We start from the raw sequence: 13,869 nt of genomic DNA, 5'->3' as shown, positions 1-13,869 counted from the left end.
TACAGATTTCTAGCATGTCTCTCTGCAAAAGGGATGCTAACTGTATTGTCCGTCGTCCGCCCGCCGCCTGTCTGTCTGTCTGTCTGTCGCTCAAGCCTCCTTTCCTGGTACTTCAACTGATGAGTTTCTTGTACCATTACCTATAAACGGCAACCACCTATGAAGTGTCTCTTCCAAAGACAATTTCCATTTAAATTAGAGATAGAACAATCATCCACTCAGTGTGGAAATTGTCTTTTGGATTGAATGAGGCAGCAGCGTTGGAATTGGAAGAAATGTGGTAGTTAGTGTGACATGGATGAACTGTAGGATGAATAATAACGTTGGCTGGTATAACACCTCTCCCATGCCAACGAGAGAGAGAGAGAGAGAGAGAGAGAGAGAGAAGAGAGAGAGAGAGAGAGAGAGAGAAGAAGAGAGAGAGAGAAGAGAGAGAGAGAGAGAGAGAGGAAGCAGAGAGAGAGAGAAGAGAAGAGAGAGAAGAGAGAGGAGAGGAGAAGAGAGAGAGAGAGAGAGACGAGAGAGAGAGAGAGAGGAGAGAGAGAGAGAAGAGAGAGATGAGAGAAGAGAGAGAGAGAGAGGAGAGAGAAGAGAGAGAGATAGAGAAGAGAGGAGAGAGAGAGAGAGAGAGAAAAAAAACACCACACAGTGGCAGAATACCACTGTGACTGACCCAAACTTAGGGAAAAGCTTTGAATATGTACAGACTCAGTGAGCATAGCCTTGCTATTGAGAAAGGCCGCGGTAGGGAGAACCTGGCTCTCAAGAGAAGGACAGGCTATGTGCACACTTGCCACAAAATGTGGTGGAAACTGAGCTGCACTTCCTAACCTCCTGACAAATGATATGACAATATTAGAGAGTCAGATTACACAGATCCACAAAGAATTCGAAAACAAACCCAATTTGATAAACTCCAGTATCTACTGGTGAAATACCACAGTGTGTAATCACAAGCAGAACATTTGTGACCTGTTTGCCCAAAGAAAAGGGCAACCAGTGAAGAACAAACACCATTGTAAATACAACCCATATTTATGTTATTTATTTTCTCTTTTGTACTTTAACTTCTCTTAGGATAGGGGGCAGCATTTACACTTTTGGATAAATAGCGTGCCCAATTTCAACTTCCTTCTACTCATCCCAGAAATATAAGATATGACAGTATTAGTAGATTTGGATAGAAAAACACTCTGAAGTTCTAAAACTGTTTGAATCAGTGTCTGTGAGTAAATCAAACTTATGTAGCAGCAAAACCCCGAGGACTAACCATTCAGATTCTTTTTTTTTAGGTCACTGTCTGTTTTAATGAGTTTTCATTGGGATACTAGATTTCTAATCAACCTGTTTGCAGTTCCTTACGCTTCCACTGGATGTCACCAGTCTTTGGAAATAGGTTGAGGTTATTCCTTTGTGAAATGAAGAAGTACGGCCATCTGGAATCAGATGTAACGTTATGTGTACTGTTTGAGAGTTGCGCAAGACTAGAAAAGTAGCGTTAGTTTGTTGTCCTCCTGTATTGAAAACAGATAGACCCGTCTTCAATTTGATCGATTATTAACGTTTAAAAATACCTAAAGTTGTATTAACAAAAGTAGTTTGAAATGTTTTGGCAAAGTTTAGAGGTAATTTTTAGATATTTTGTATACGTTTGCGCAAATTGAAGCTGTTTTTTTTCTGGATCAAACGCACCAAATAAATGGACAATTTGATATATATGGACGAATTAAAGCAACATGACAAAATCCATAAAAGCAACAAAGTGTTTCCACACCTCACAAGCTACAGACAACATGGAAAGCGGCAATACACAGCTAGGGATTATGTTCACAAATCTGATTGACCTTTAGCCATGTCTTCATGTTTTTTGTGAAAGTGTGATAGGTGKTGCAGTTATGTGTGTCTGATGGCAGTGTATTCCAGACATGGGAAGCTCTCACAGAGAAAGCAGATTGACTAAAGGTGCTTTTCCTTAAGGGAACTATACAGTCACCTCTCATGGCAGACCTTGTGGATCTGCTGCCATATGTTTGGGTTTTCTGTTTAACAGAAGTACTGAGTGGAGGGGGAGGAGCCAGGCCATTTAGGATCTTGAATGCAAGACATGCGTCTGATTTTCCCAACTCGGGAGCTCATGCTTTCTGAGGATGTAACAGTGATGATAGCTATTGGGCTTCCTATCAAGCAATTTGTGAGCCTGTTTGTAGACAGACTGAATGGGTTTTAATGTTGTACAGCAAGCTTGGGCCCAACTAGTCAAGCAAATCTATGATACACTTAACATACTGAAGTACAGTTTTGCTATCTCTGTAGTCAAATAATTTCGTTTAAATCGGAAATTAGCTAGGTTGAATTTGGTTATTTGAATAACCTTTTTCACCTGCTTTTTAAAAGAGAGGTTGGAATCAAATATGATGCCAAGGTACTTAAAATATGATACCACCTGGAGCTTCTCCCCTGACACATAGACATCTGGCTCAGTAGCATCTGAGCCACTTTGGCTCATCTGAGCCACACTGAGCCACTTTGTAACCTGGACCATTACAGTAGTGAGTTCTTGTGCAGCTTGTTGTTTGCTCTTTGCACATATATCACTGTATCATCTGCATACATTTGAACTTCAGACCCAGTACAGACAGAAGGCAGGTCATTAATGTACAGGCTGAACAGGAGGGGCCCCAGTACTGACCCTTGGGGCACGCCCACATCATAGCTAAGAGTGGGGCGACAGCTCATTGCTCACTCTGACACACTGAGTTCTGCCTTCAAGGTATGATTTCATCCATCWCAAGGCATCGGGGGAAAAGTTGAACTTGGACAATTTTGTGATGAGAATCTCATGGTTAACAGCATCACAAGCCTTCCTTAGGTCCAGAAACACAGCCCCAACAACGCCCCCTTTGTCCATCTTGGACTTTACATTTTCCAGAAGAAAGCAGTTAATGGTGGTGTGTTCTCAGTCTGTACTGTGCTGTATTAATACAACTATAAGGACCATAATGGTGGTGTGTTCTCAGTCTGTACTGTGCTGTATTAATACAACTATAAGGACCATAATGGTGGTGTGTTCTCAGTCTGTACTGTGCTGTANCATAATGGTGGTGTGTTCTCAGTCTGTACTGTGCTGTATTAATACAACTATAAGGACCATAATGGTGGTGTGTTCTCAGTCTGTACTGTGCTGTACTGTAGCAGAGCCCGTTCAATTCTCACCCCAGGGCATTAGACAGACCTCTGAACAGCCATCTAAAAGGGAGTCTCCTTCCTTTTCAGACCACAGCTCTGCTAGCCTGATCGTAGGTCAGATTGTGCTCTCTTGCCTCCCGACCAAATAAGCACATTCTGATCTTAGACCTAGTACAACTCTGAACTCTTTTGTCACAGATAAGAGATGGACTCCTGAAAGCTCTGTCTGTGTGTCTGTCTCCCTCKCTCTCTCTCTGTGTGTGTGTGTGTGCGTGCAGTGAGGTCAGTGGGTGGGTATAATGGGCGCCGAAGACGTGGATGTCGATTAAGGTAACCCCCCTGCACCTCTCTGATTCAGAGCGGTTTGTGTTAAATGCGGAAGACACATTTCAGTTGAACACATTCAGTTGGACAACTGACTAGGTATCCCCCATTCCCTAATCAAAGCCAGATTTACTCACAAATACCTTGACGAAGGCCCAGTTAACCGTACAACAGATAGCTCCAACAGTCAGATTGACATAGGCTGTTAATCGAAATTGACAAAAAATGTTCATCAAACGTAGGCCTAAATACTAATGTAGCCAAGATACACAAGCGGTAGCCTCCGATGGCGGCATATTTCATAGCATCAGACAAAATGACACACTGGTCAACTCAGCTCAGCCATAGATGTAGCATCCACAGTTACAACTAATCTGGGCATTAAAATACCAATATATGGACGCATTTCATCCAAATAATTTGTCATGAATTTCCTTTCACAATGGATTTACAATTCTTCCAATGCACCGCACACGCAAACACACACACACACAAACACACACAATATTATTACTGTGTCAAATATTATTACACACACATATATAATAAATAATATTGTTAAAGGTTTTTCCATATCAACAATCAAAATGACTGGAAAACGTCTCATCAAAACTTAAAATTCTAGCTTTATAAATCAAATGTCGACATGAAAAACAAAACCATGGGCGCGCTCTAGACAGCAGACCAGCAAATTAAAATAATGACCGAAATTAAGTAACGGATGAATCTACATAATGCATTGAAATAAAGGGCATACATCAGAGATAATTACTTACATTATCAAGGTAACAAATAACTGGGCTGGTTAACTCTGTGGTGTTGAATGGACACCATAACTGGGCTGGTTAACTCTGTGGTGTTGAATGGACAGCACCGCTGTCTAGCAAGCTATAATTCTTACTTTGTGGATAGGCCAGGAGACGATTTGTGGGCACAGTTCATACATGTTTTTATTTCCAGTACCAGTCAAAAGTTAGGACACACCTACAAATTCACAGATCAACCAGAGCTTTCTAAACAGGTTTAGCACATTTGGGGACTTTGAGCATAAAACCCACAAAAATCATTGACCAAAAAAACATTAGTTACTGCCTACCCTGCCTGCACGTCACTGATGCGTGTAATTGTGTGTGTGTGTCCCAGACAGTCTGACACGTACTGCAGTGTGATTACAGTAATAAGTGCTGTCAGCTGACATCTCTGCAGATAATCAGAGACAATTGTGGTGCAGTGTCCCAAATTCCCTATATATTGAGCTCTGGTCCAACAGTAGTGCACTATATAGAGAATATGGTGCCATTTGGGACACTATATATAGAGAATAGGGTGCCATTTGGGACACTAAATAGAGAATAGGGTGCCATTTGGGACACTATATAGAGAATAGGGTGCCATTTGGGACACTAAATAGAGAATAGGGTGCCATTTGGGACACWAAATAGAGAATAGGGTGCTATTTGGGACACTAGATAGAGATTAGGGTGCCATTTGGGACTTTTTTTCATGTCTGGAGGGTTTGTTCCGCACTGATCTGATTTCTGTGTTTCAATGTGTTTTCTTAAATCAAATGAAGGCCTTTATGGGAGAGGTAATAGATTTCTAGCATGTATCATAATTTGAAATGGATATATGTTCCTGCATAGAAGTAAATGCTCTGCTTTTTTTAATGATAAACTTGTTTATTTAATGACATGTTATGATAACAGATGACATCATTTCAATAATCTAACAGGTGTGGCGTTTTGACATCTGATACGTTATTGCCTACTGGGCTGGGTGTTCATAACACAGTTGGTCTGTGTGTCTGGGACTGGAGAGACACAGGCCCAACACAGTTTTAACCATCAATATGCTGAATATCATGAAAATATCATTTTGTTTGAATTCATTCAAAGATACGTGTCTAGAATTTGGCCATCAAGGTGCATGACTCCTCGGTCAGCTACCTACTACTTCCTACTCCTCTGTCAGCTACCTACTACTTCCTACTCCTCTGTCAGCTACCTACTACTTCCTTCTCTCTGTCAGCTACCTACTACTATCCTACAGTTCTATCAGCTACCTACTACTTCCTACTCCTCTGTCAGCTACCTACTACTTCCTACTCCTCTGTCAGCTACCTACTATTTCCTACTCATCTGTTTTATAACATTCACATGGTCCTACAAAACAAGACTGAAATTTGCAAAGGACTAGCTGATCCGTGTTTTACCCCTGAAAGTACTGAGAATATGGAGGAATAAAAAATAAATCCACCCCCTCAAAAAAGACTGCCGGTCTCACGGTAATTGACTGTTAAGTAACATAAACATGTCTAGCATCTCCAGGCCTCCGTGCAGTCAAGCGGCATACAAGTCACTGATGCTCGCTTTTGGRACATCTACATTTAAAAAAGTATAATTARTACATTTAATGTACACCATCACAATAAATCCATTATTTATTTGTTGTCAGTTCTAAAGAGACATTACGGTGAACATGTATTTCAGGAGAAACGGAACATGAGTTGGTCTACTGTATGTTATCTGTTCATTTAGCTGACTAGATACTGTATGTTATCTGGTTATGCTCGATAGGCTTGTTCATTTAGCTGACTAGATACTGTATGTTATCTGTTTATGCTCGATAGGCTTGTTCATTTAGCTGACTAGATACTGTATGTTATCTGGTTATGCTGTCGTGGTAATTTCCTGTATTACCAAATGATGAGTTTACAAACCACACACAAGTCAGAGTTATATTTTAAACTCCATCTTTAATTATATGAGCTTCACCATAGCCCTTTGACTCTCAGATCAATTCAGTGTCTATAAATGAATTCTCTGAGAGTCCTTACAAAACAATTCTTAGTATCTTTTATAGCCAAGATACACCCCTCTCAACTTACATGACGAACCACAGATTTTAGGAACTCTTCACAAAGAAAGACTTTTCTTTGAGAGAGGAGTATCCCATAGCCAGATAGCATTAGCTATAAATTATCGTTCAGTTTGCTCTCTAAGACGAGGTTCTAATCTCGTTCTTGGTACTTCTTAGTACCAAAACATTACCTCATCCAATGGCATATATCAATTGTCAATTCTAGATACYCCCATCTCAAATACACCCCCTCTTCTCCCCACTCCTGGAGAAGCTCACTAAGGGGAGTGAACCTCTAGGTCATATACTATGAAAGTTCAACATTAGAGGGGTGGTATAATGGTTCCAGACACTGCCATACTCCTCCCCCCCCAATGGGATCTCAGGGTATGACAGGAGTACAGACATAGTGGAGCCCTTCACATGGTTTCACAGATATATTCATTATGAAGACAATGTTCAAACCTGACTTCTCCCTTTCTGATATTCTGCCTATTACCAGACATGTAAAAGACAAGCCTGGCCTCTCCCCTCTCTGGGCCCCAAGTGACTTTTCCCTAGAGGAGAAAGGAAAATGCAACTGCTGACAGTATATTTATCTATGTTACCTAACTAATTCTGATTCAGCTATGACAATGCTCCATGMTATAGGCTGTAGGCTTGTTCATTTAGCAGACTAGATACTGTATGTTATGTGGCTATGCTCCATGCCATAGGCTGTAGGCTTGTTCATTAAGCAGACAATATATGCTGATAAGTGCCATTATTTTATATTATACTGTATGAGTTTATAGTAAGAAGAATATAATTTAACTTAGCTGAATAAAATAGAAAATATATTTCTTCCCATTCCTGAGGCGAGTGCACATATGAAGTGGCTACGTTGAGCATTAAAGTGATCATTTGAAAACAGGTCCTATATGCTACATTTAAAGTTATTTGGMAACTTTAGTTGTGAATGATACAAACCTTAGAATGTCTTATTAATCAAAACATATATGGGCTGCAAGATGCGACCAAAGGCAGTTGATGAYTTGAGAAAGTCTCAAAATAAAGCTTGTTCTCTGTTTCTTTCCTCAGGCTGCACCCGCTGTTCTCTCATCAAGTGATCATATTTTCACCCATCAGACTATTSTCAATTTAATCTCATCTTACTTACTAATATGTAAACTTAGTTTTGATTTAGAATGGTTCATTATCAAATGGACAGGAACAGGGACAGGAGAAACAAATGCATGTCCTCTGTATGCACTCGAATAGCGAATGGAGGCCGGTCCATTTATCAATGATGACAGGTAGTCTACTTCTGTTTTATAGCAGAGCTGTGCTTAATATAAATATAAGAACATGTATTTCTTGGGCACAACTTTAGTTTTAGAAGTGGGGGGGGACATAATTGTTATAATATATATTTTTAATCCGTTCGGATAAACACTCCAAAAAGTTTACCCGACCGCTCGGAGGCGTCCGCATGGTCCTAAAGCACATCGTTGCCTCGTTTTATATCACATTCCAATGTGTTATTTCACTCCAAGCATCAACCACTGTTTGAGGAGAATTCTCTCACTGTGCGACAGGTGATATTCCGGCCAAACTCTATATTCCATGGGCTCTCCAACCTTGTTCCTGCAGCTACACAGTGTTTAATTTGAGAAACTAAATGAAATCTTTTTTTGGGGCACATCGATAGCAACATGTTTTCACAATGAGACATATTTCACTAAACTTTTGACAGCCCCCTCTCTGCACGCTCTAGAAAGGAATAAAGGACAGAGAGGTGAGGAGATGGAAACACACGATGGTGAGATATTCTGTATAGCTAAATGTAATGTGTCACCCGATTAATTATGAAAATATAACAAATTCTTGTTTACTTGGCTATTTAAAATCAAATACAAATTCACTATAATTGTAAGCTAACTCTGTAAGCCGCCCTGCTAATCAATGAACCAACAGCATCGGCTAGGCCTCTACATTCTCCCCCAGACTCACGGATATATATGTTGGAGCGTAGCAGAAGGTAACCAGTCCACCCAGTATGCATAATAATACAGTCTACACTTAAAGGCGATTACTCAATTGGGTTTAATTTTGGAGTATAGGCTAGACCAACTATGTACCAAAGACATCTTAAATACGTTTTGTTGTATGTTTTTCTGCCATAATATGCGGTAGGCTATGTATTGTATAATGGCTCAATAATAACTTAAATTCAGTTTTTTTTCCAAGCACATATAGGCCTATGGGTATGAATAAGGTCTATATGTGCCTATGGGTGTTTTACATTTTTAACTGCAGTGGGTCACAGAGTGTTTCCTGGTACACAGAGTGTTTCCTGGTAGTTCTATATTTACTTTTCAACAACCATCGAGCAAAAACAATTTGCCCCTAAAAAAAGGGCATGCCAAAAATCAATGAGCGCAAAGGAAATGAGTGCTTCTTTTGGGATACTAAAAACATTGCTCCCGAAAATTCCCCTCGATCAACAGGTCTCTAGCTCCCCAAACTAATCAAGGACAAACATCGCTCATGCAGACTGTCTCTGTCTTCATTCATCATATTCCCTACACCTACCACATGGACTGAATGCTTCGACGTTAAACAGGACATGATCCCAGTCATAGAACAGAGTAAGTCATCCCGTGAGGTAATTGAGTAACTGACAACATGTGCATCTGTCTGCATCGGTAGCATCACTAACATAAGTAGCAGGTCCCTCCTGTAAAATAGATTTCATCTCAATGAGAATAACCTATATAAATAAAGGTTAAATGAAAAATTATACATTTCATACTGCATCAGTCATACATACTCAGCACACACTCAGTCACAGATAACATGGTATATAAACTACCCCCTATCCCCATCCCTCCATCCCCTGGTCCCTCTCCTTACCTGGGCTGGTTGAGTACTGCAGGCTACCCCTCTTCCTCAAGGGGGACTGGGGTTTGGGTTTGGCCCCAGGTTCAGACCCTGTTCCTGAGGATGGGTTGGAGGACATCTTCCCTGGCTGGTTAAGTCAAGACTGGAGATAGAAAACACTATAAGCGGCAGCAAGGCGGAGCTGGAGCAGACTGTAGAGGGAGAGTTAGGGAGCCACGAGTAAGAGGGGAGAAGTAGAGAGAGAGCGAGAGAGCGAGAGAGCGAGATGTTGACGGTGCTGCTGGGGCGTGACAGAGCTACAAAACGTTACACACAACACGGCTCCAGCCAGCTGCATTCTGCTCTGTACTGTTCTGTTGCCCCGGCAACTACAACCCTGTCATGTGCAAAAGGAGAAGTGGTCACGGAGGACTGACTGACAGAGAGAGAGAGAGAGAGAGAGAGAGAGAGAGAGAGAGAGAGAGAGAGAGAGAGAGAGAGAGAGAGAGAGAGAGAGGAGAGGTACGAGGAGGGAGAGGAAGTGAGAGGAGAGAGAGAAAGAGAGAGAGGGAGAGAGAAATGTCTCTCGTAGGTCTGAAACTTGTTACTGTTTATTTTTTTAATTGTTTATTTACTTTTGTTTATTATCTATTCACTTCATTTTGCAGTGTAAATATCTGTTTCCCATGCCAGTAAGCCCTTTGAATTTAATTGATTGAAAAAGGGAGAGATAGATCAAGAGAGAGAAGGAGAGAGAGAGAGAGGAAAGAAAGTGGGAGATGGGGTGATCCACAAGTGCCATTACAGCAGCAAGATGTGTGACCTGTTGCCACAGGAAAAGGGCACCAGTGAGAACAAAACACCATTGTAAATACAACCCATATTTATGCTATTTATTTTCCCTTTTGTACTTTAAGTATTTGCACATTATTAACAACACTGTATATATACACTGCCAAAAAAATAAAGGGAAAACTAAAATAACACATCCTAGATCTGAATGAATGACATATATTCTTATTAATATCTTTTTTCTTTACAATAGTTGAATGTGCTGACAACAAAATCACCAAAAATTATCAATGGAAATCAAATTTATCAACCCATGGAGGTCTGGATTTGGAGTCACACTCAAAATTAAAGTGGAACCACACTACAGGCTTGATCCAACTTTGATGTAATGTCCTTAAAACAAGTCAAAATTGAGGCTCATAGTGTGTGTGGCTCCACGTGCCTGTATGACCTCCCTACAACGCCTGGGCATGCTCCTGATGAGGTGGCGGGATGGTCTCCTGAGGGATTCTTCCCAGACTTGACTAAAGCATCCGCCAACTCTGGACAGTCTGTGGTGCAACGTGGCTTTGGTGGATGGAGCGAGACATGATGTCCCAGATGTGCTCAATTGGATTCAGGTCTGGGGAACGGGCGGCCAGTCCATAGCATCAATGCCTTCCTCTTGCAGGAACTGCTGACACACTCCAGCCACATGAGGTCTAGCATTGGTCTTGCATTAGGAGGAACAGGGCCAACCGCACCAGCATATGGTTCACAAGGGGTCTGAGGATCTCATCTCGGTACCTAATGGCAGTCAGGCTACCTCTGGCGAGCACATGGAGGGCTGTGGGCCCCAAAGAAATGCCACCGCCACCCACACCATGACTGACCACCGCAAACCGGTCATGCTGGAGGATGTTGCAGGGCGCAGAACGTTCTCCATGGCGTCTCCAGCTCTGTCACGTCTGTCACGTGCTCAGTGTGAACCTGCTTTCATCTGTGAAGAGCACAGGCGCGCCAGTGGCGGAATTTGCCAATCTTGGTGTTCTCTGGCAAATGCCAAACGTCCTGCACGGTGTTGGGCTGTAAAGCACACCACCCCACCTGTGGACGTCGGGCCTCATACCACCCTCATGGAGTCTGTTTCTGACCGTTTGAGCAGACACATGCACATTTGTGGCCTGCTGGAGGTCATTTTGCAGGGCTCTGGCAGTGCTCCTCCTTGCACAAAGGCGGAGGTACGGTCCTGCTGCTGGGTTGTTGCCCTCTAGCTCCTCTCACGTCTCCTGATGTACTGGCCTGTCTCCTGGTAGCGCCTCCATGCTCTGGACACTACCTGACAGACACAGCAAACCTTCTTGCCACAGCTCGCATTGATGTGCCATCTGGATGAGCTGCACTACCTGAGCCACTTGTGTGGGTTGTAGACTCCGTCTCATGCTACCACTAGAGTGAAAGCACCGCCAGCATTCAAAAGTGACCAAAAAATCAGCCAGGAAGCATAGGAACTGAGAAGTGGTCTGTGGTCACCACCTGCAGAACCACTCCTTTATTGGGGGTCTTGCTAATTGCCTAATTTCCACCTGTTGTCTATTCCATTTGCACAACAGCATGTGAAATTTATTGTCAATCAGTGTTGCTTCCTAAGTGGACAGTTTGATTTCAAAGAAGTGTGATTGACTTGGAGTTACGTTGTGGTTGTTTTAAGTGTTCCCTTTATTTTTTTGAGCAGTGTATATATAATATGACATTTGTAATGTCTTTATTGTTTTGAAACTTCTGTATGTGTAATGTTTACTGTTAATTTTTATTGTTTATTTCACTTTTGTATAGTATCTACCTCACTTGCTTTGGCAATGTTAACACATGTTTCCCATGCCAATAAAGCCCCTTGAATTGAATTGAATTGATGGGGAGAGAGAGAGAAAAAGGGAGACAGCTCATCCCTTGGCAGTAGTACTGTAGACTTAGACTACTTTATCACTGACCTCAACCCAGAGTCTTTTAGTGCGTTCACAGTCAGCTCCTATCAGATCACAGCAAAATCACAGTCTACTTGAACAATACAATGCGGCATCAAAGCCAAAGGAACTGCATAATATTAAGAAATGCTGTAGATGGAAGGAAAGTAGTGTAGAAACCTACCAAAAACAATAAGGCAACAACAAATGTAATCCCTTCTAGACAATTTCCTGTACAAAACGTTCCACTGTAATAGTGAAGGTGTAAACTTGGCAGTAGAAAACCTAAACAGTATATTTGACCTCTCAGCTTCCCTATCAAATCTAAAAATGTCAAGCAGACAACTTCAGAAAATTAACAACAATGACAATTGGTTTGATGGAGAATGCAAAAACCTAAGAAAATAAATTGAGTTGGTCCCCCTTTGCTGCTACAACAGCCTCCATTCTTCTGGGAAGGCTTTCCACTACCTGTTGGAACATTGCTGCGTAGACGTGCTTCCATTCACCCACAAGAGCATTAGTGAGTTTGGGTACTGATGTTGGGATGTTGGGCGATTAGGYCTGGCTCGCAGTCGGCGTTCCATTTCATTCTATGGAGTTGAGGTCAGGGCTCTGTGCAGGCCAGTCAAGTTCTTCCACACCGATCTCGACAAATAATTTCTGCATGGACCTCACTTTGTGCACGGGGGCATTGTCAGGCTGAAACAGGAAAGGGCCTTTGCAAAACTGTTGCCACAAAGTTGGAAGCACAGAATCGTCTAGATTGTCATTGTACGCTATAGCATTAGGATTTCCCTTCACTGGAACTAAGGGGCCTAGACCGAACCCTGAAAAACAGCTCCAGACCATTATTTCTCCTCCACCAAACTTTACAATTGGCACAATGCATTGGGGCAAGTAGCGTTCTCCTGGCATCCACCAATCCCAGATTTGTCTGTCGGACTGCCAGATGGTGAGCTTTACACCACTCCAGCCGACGCTTGGCATTGCGCATGGTGATCTTAGGCTTGTGTGCGGCTGCTCGGCCATGGAAACCCATTTCATGAAGCTCCCGACTAACAGTTMTTGTGCTGAGTTTCTTCCAGAGGCAGTTTGGAACTCATAGTGAGTGTTGCAATCAAGGACAGATGATTTTTACGTGCYGTGCGCTTCAGCACTCGGCGGTTCCGCTCTCTGAGCTTGTGTGGCCTACCACTTTGTGGCTGAGCTGTTGTTACTCCTAGACGTTTCCACTTCACAATAACAGCACTTACAGTTGACCGGGGCAGCTCTAGCAGGGCAGAAATTTGAGAAACTGAGTTGTTGGAAAGATGCCACGTTGAAAGTCACTGAGCTCTTTAGTATCGGCCATTCTACTGCCAATGTATCGGCTGTGTACTTGATCAAATACACCTGTCAGCAATGAGGGGGGCTKAGTCAAATTATTTGAAGGTGTATCCATATACTTTTGGCCATGTAGTGTATATGAACGAACTCGTGAGGGCACTAGAACAGTCTGCAGCACCCGGCCTCACCCTACTAGAATATGAAGTCAACTATCTACTGTTTACTGATGATCTGGTGCTTCTGTCCCCAACCAAGGAGGGCCTACAGCAGCACGTAGATCTTCTGCACAGATTCTGTCAGACCTGGACCCTGAAAGTAAATCTCAGTAAGACAAAAATAATGGTGTTGCAAAAAAGGTCTCCATGCCAGGACCACAAATACAAATTTAATCTAGAATCTGTTGCCCTAGAGCACACAACAAATTTATACATATTTGAGAGAGAGAGCGAGAGAGAGAGAGAGGAGAGAGAGAGAGAGAGATGAGAGAGCAGATGGAGGAGGAGAGAGAGAGAGGGAGAGATCAGAGAAGAGAGAGAGAGAGAGAGAGCGGATGAGCGAGAGAGCGAAGAGCGAG

At 42.4% G+C, this 13,869-nt stretch overlaps 1 pseudogene; it reads right to left on the bottom strand.

The window, feature by feature from the left end:
• The window catches only part of LOC112069072 (AMP deaminase 2-like), a 74,887-nt pseudogene extending 65,403 nt beyond the window's left edge, over positions 1-9,484 (bottom strand).
• Positions 9,485-13,869: the final 4,385 nt, after the last annotated feature.

This window comes from Salvelinus sp. IW2-2015, unplaced genomic scaffold (assembly GCF_002910315.2).
Source record: "Salvelinus sp. IW2-2015 unplaced genomic scaffold, ASM291031v2 Un_scaffold890, whole genome shotgun sequence".
NCBI lineage: Eukaryota > Metazoa > Chordata > Actinopteri > Salmoniformes > Salmonidae > Salvelinus > Salvelinus sp. IW2-2015.
This window is presented reverse-complemented; position numbering and strand designations above follow the sequence as displayed.